The sequence below is a fragment of the Pagrus major genome, chromosome 16 (assembly GCF_040436345.1).
Source record: "Pagrus major chromosome 16, Pma_NU_1.0".
NCBI classification, from domain to species: domain Eukaryota; kingdom Metazoa; phylum Chordata; class Actinopteri; order Spariformes; family Sparidae; genus Pagrus; species Pagrus major.
The window spans coordinates 1,150,133-1,155,840 of record NC_133230.1 but is presented as its reverse complement, the minus strand read 5'-3'; positions in this window follow the sequence as shown (position 1 = coordinate 1,155,840).

The window sequence follows — 5,708 nt, the reverse complement described above, 5'->3', positions numbered from 1 at the left end:
TAGCATAAACTTTGATTCAGTTTCTGGTATTTTAGCCTCAGGTCGATCAGATGTTCTCTGGCATTTCTCTTCATTTGGTTTATTGTTCTTTGATATTGTTGCCGAGGTCTCGTCCGGTATTTTAGCCGTAGTTTGAAAAAACTTTAATGATGACAACAAACTGGTAACGTCAGCCGGAGCTGCTGGAGTGTAAACTTCCTGAAACCCAGTTGGTCCATGGCCGGTTCCCTCACAGCGGATCAGGCTGTTTAACACAAACTACTAGTTAGTAGCTAGTTAGCCAGGTTTGCTAAGATTAGCAGCTAATATAAGCACACTGTTTAATTCAGTTTTAGTGTTTAAGGCTCAACACTCAAACTTAGAGCTGCACACAGGAAGTCAGAACTGACTGAGAGGTGAACTAAACATTGTCACAGGGTTTTACTGATTATAAGAAACATATAAAATATCACCAGACTGAGTCTTTGAGCCAAAAACATTACTGGACTAAATATTGGATCAAACATTTTAATATTTGTGGAGGAAATGAAGAGCTGACAGAGAACGAGAGGAAAAGCTACAAAGGAAGTAAGGAGGACGTAAACAAAGAGACAAAGAGATAAACAGTGACAGACTGTTGGAGAGTTACTGAATTCCCCTGATCACCGACACGCTAACACACACACACACACACACACACACACACACACACACACAGTTTGAACACACAAAGAAACAGTGATATGATGTTTAATCTGAACACACACTCAGAGACATGAACCCCAGAGACTGCAGGAGCTGAGGGGATTTGTTACAGAAGTCTTTGTGTCTGTAAACTCAGTGAGGCTGTTGGGAAAACAGAAAGCCCAGAGCTCAGCCTGACACACACACACACACACACACACACACACACACTCACACACAGTAAATACAGTTGAATGGATCATTGGAAATAAGATGCTGTTTCTGTGAGTCACTAATAAAAGCAGAAGCAGAACTTCTGTCCGTCGGAGGGAAACTTCCTGATCCGGTGGAGCTGCTGCAGCGTCAGGCGGGTGGCACCGGGCAGCTCCCCGGCTCAGCCCAACCTTTACTGGAGAAACAAAGGCGTCTGAAAACAAAACAATAATATTGATTTGAGGAAAGATGTCAGCTCTGTGCGTGATGCTGACAGTGATGCTGCTCTGTTTGTTTCAGCTGAACAAAGCAGAGAGCAGCAGCATCAGCTGGCTGATTAGCATGGAAAACAAAAGCACACACACTGCACTCATTCTCTTTATTAACGTGCTGTTGTCTTGTTGTAATGACACCTAGACGCAAACAGGAGGACGCGTTCTCACACTGTGACAATGACAGACAGCCACGCACACAAACAGAGGATTACACTGATACGTGGGGCCGATAACAGGTTTTTACTGTGCCAGCAGTGATCGCTCTGACACTCTGGTCCAGAGCGAGACGTCACGCAACCTGACTGACATCAGAGTTCACGTTCACACTCACACAGGAAGTTTACACACTGACGAGACTGACAGCAGCAAATACGTTCAGATCAGAGGGCAGAAGACGTTCTTCTTTGTTGGTGTCTAAACTGTTCGTGTCCTCTTTCAGGGCCGACGGGCGTCTTCAGGGCAGCGAGTGTCCGTGTCCTCTGGACGGTCCTGCAGCGTGTCCTGCAGCGTGTCCTCTGGACGGTCCTGCAGTGTGTCCTGCAGCGTGTCCTGCAGCGTGTCCTGCAGTGTGTCCTGCAGCGTGTCCTGCAGCGTGTCCTCTGGACGGTCCTGCAGTGTGTCCTGCAGCGTGTCCTGCAGCGTGTCCTGCAGCGTGTCCTGCAGCGTGTCCTGCACCGCTGGACGACCACTGTTGGATGCTTTTTAGCCGATTCAGCGTGTAGACTCAGCGGCAGCTCGTCAGTGAGAGAAATCACTCTGATTGGCTGTTCAGGTCAGAGGATCAGTGCAGAGAAGAGAAACTTGAGTCCGTCGCTGTCTCCACCATTTCACCCATGAGCTGTGTCTCCTTGTTTCTCTCCTCAGACATCTTCTCTATCAGAAGAGGCTATATTAGTTCATATTAATCATAAAACAGTTTGTGTGTCTGCACGGAGGTTTTTCCTTTCTACGTTCCAGCTTGTAGTCTGCGGTGTGTTCATGTGCAGCTGTTTGGCCGAGAGGAGGCGACGCAGCAGTCTGCCTTCGTTCTGTGATGTTTTTACTGTTACTGTAACAGAAATGTGGTCTTTGCTTCAGTGTGCACAAGATGCTTTAGATATAAACAGTCCCATTAAAACACATCGACACAGAAACGTGACAGCTACATCAGCAGAAGCAGCTCTACGTCTGAAAGTGCTGTCGTCACTTCTTTACATCTTTTCAGAGACAAATGATTTTGTTTGATGTTTCAGCCTCAGATGTGAGTGACTCACCTGACACACACGACAAAAATGTTTTCTACCTTCAGGTTTCTTTCTGAGTAGATTTTCCCCTCCAGTTGCACGGCCTGCAGCATTTACATGTTGATGATGTAACAGATGTTTCAATGACGTTTCTCAGCTTGACAAAAGTTTGACCTCCACGGATCATAAGTTCATGTTAGGAGTCGTATGGAGCTGGTCTTCAGTATAATGGTGCTTTAATGAGCAAATGATTGGAGGCTGCAGGGAAATGTGTGGCTGCAATACCGCGAGTGTCCACCGGACAAAACTGGAGGCAAGTCTGAGCGGCGTGAGGCTCTGATTGGCTGTTGAAAGAGATGACCTGTCTCCGGCCTCTGGTGACTTCACGAGCTGAGTCGCAGGTGACGACGTCAGCCAGCCTGAGTCGAGCTGAGACGATTCCCACTTCCTGCAACAGACTTAGACAGTTTCATCTCGCTGTAAAAGCTTTAGTCTGGACTGGACCGAACACGGACACCAAGTCAGAACGTTTCGTCCGAACGTCCAGAGAATGAAACCAAAAGTCTTTAAAAATGAAAGAAAAGAAAAAAATCCCTGAAGTTGTTTTTTTGAAAACGAGTTTCCTTCAGTCATCTCTTCACAGGGACTTCCTGCTGAGTGTGTGTGTGTGTGTGTGTGTGTGTGTGTGTGTGTGTGTGTGTGTGTGTGTGTGTGTGTGTGTGTGTGAATGTAAATGACATAGCACCTCCAGAACGTAAAGACACAACACTTGCATGGACTCTGATTACTGAGGTAAATACACAGCATGGGTGAGGCAACTCACTGCAGTGTGTGTGTGTGTGTGTGTGTGTGTGTGTGTGTGTGTGTGTGTGTGTGTGTGTGTGTGTGGAAGCCTCTGTCATAGTGCGATTGTTTAAGCGGAGCAGTGGTTTGTGGGTAAACATGCTGATGCTGTTGGAAGTTAAACATATTGTTAAAGGCGGCGCGCCACAAACACGCCGCCGCCGCCGAGAGGAGCGGCGGAGCGAGCTTCACTTCCTCTGATAGAGGGAGAGAGAGAGGACGCAGATCTGCTCTGAGCGACGGAGCGACGAGGACAACTGGAGTTTCTCTATCGCAACACAAGTGGTGCTGCATTCAATTGCACTGAAAAATCAGGACATTTCAGTTTCAGTTTGCCGAAATAAAAATCGACACCTTATTTGAGCAGTTAGGAGCTTCGTTGCCCGTCCTGAGGCCTGCAACAGCCAGCCAGTCACCAGGAGTCACCAGGAGTCACCAGGAGTCACCAGCGAGACACCAGGAGTCACCAGGAGTCACCAGGAGTCACCAGGACTCACCAGGAGTCCAGGAGACCTCTCCTGATCTCCTGATCTCTGATCTCTGCCCTCTGCTCTCTGATCTGGTGTCATTGTGTCGTCTCATTTTGTTTTCAGATATTTTAATGTGTGTTTAGTTCACAGCGCACCATCATCTGCTCCACCAGCTGAATCACCTGTATCTGCACTCAGAAAACTACAGGTGGGTGGGGCTGAAACTGGAGTGGGCAGGGCCAAGTGGAAGTTGATCAGAAGTCACTGAATGTATTATTTATTAAATGAATGAGCGTCAGTAATCAGCTACATGAGTGCAGATATTAATAAACTCATGAAACCGTCTACATGGTACCTGAGGAGTTTCTGTGTCGCGTCACGGCTTCATTTTTTGTGTCGAGTCACATTTTTTGTGGTTTCGTGTCGTGTTTTATCATTTTTGGTCATTTTATTTCTGTTTTGTGTCGTTGCCTTGTCTCACGTCTTGTCATGTTGTGTGACATCACGTTGTTTTGAATGATTTTGTGTGTCGTCATGTCACTTCATGTTGTCGTTGCTTGCGGGCCTGACGGCCCACAGAGTTCTGCTCAGGAGGTGAGTGAAGTGTTGTAATGTTTTATGGGCAGTGGAAACGTCCTCCCTGCCGTCACATTAGGTCCATTTAGCTGTAAATGTGTGTAAGCGTTGGCTCGGTGCCGGTCGGAGGTCGGGAGGTCGTGTCGGGGTGTTAATGAATCAGATCGTAGAGACGGAGAGAAGCTCGTCCGGGGGAAACGCCGCCTCGCTGTTTTCAGTGAATTTGTGGTTTTACAGGAACACAGATGTGAAAATGCCGTCGCATCATAATAATGACTTTATGTTAATGTGCTTCTCTGCAGAGATGTGACATAATTAATAAAAGCAGCAGCAGCAGCTGACACGTCGCACATCGCTCACAGCCTCCATCCCTGAAGGAACGTACAGGAATATACAGTCAGACGGGTTCTGTTCTGGTTCTGTTCTGGTTCTGTTGGTCAGTGATGTGAAGACAACTTTTATTTTAGATCACAAAAATATATTCAGAAATAAAGAATCATAAAAAAAAGATTTTTTTTTACTATTTCATTTAATAATACAAACAATCATTGTACAAATATCCAAACATTAGAAAATAACACCACTGAAACTACAATGTGAAATATTGTAAATTAATTAGTACATTTAATCATAATTAATGAAATAATACATTAAATTAATGCAGTAATACAATGATGTTAACATACTTATATCTCTTGTCCAACAAAATAATTTTTATTTAATAAAAATATCAAAATCATACTTTAAATATAACACATACATGAATATCACAGAAATAATAAAAATTGCTTAAATACATTTAATAATAATTAATGCAACTAAATTAATATATTAATACAATTATTTTAACAAACTAATATCAATTTTCTAACTTTTTTTAAAAAAAAATTTTTATTAAACACTTATTAATAAATAACCGTCACAATAATAATAATAATAGTACATATTTTTGAAAAATCATGTCATGAATTACTTTGAAGTATTTTGATTTTCGAAACAGAAATTTAAATTATCTCTCTGTTTTCCTCCTGAATGAATTCATTCTCTTATATATTTTGTTTTTTAAATAATTAAACAGTTTCTTTGTCGGCTCTCTTCGGCCTCCGTACATCAGAAGTCTGCTCCTTATCTTCAGTCCAGGAAAGTTTTGTACCTGATATTTATTATTTGTATATTATTTTATCTGTGAGCGTCTCAGATGAGTCCTGACTTTAATAATTTGATTTATTAATTTAAACCTGTTGAAATGGTTCTTCTCGTCTGTGTTCATGAGTCAGAGGTCGACGACTCGTTAACTCCAACAGTAAGAATCTTTAATTAAACATTCATAGAAACACTTTCTTCCTTTAAATGATCCAGATCTTATTCCTGGAAGATAATTCTTTATAAAACCTTCAGATTATTTATTCTTCAGTGTTTCCCTCTCCCGCCCTCCCACGCTGCCT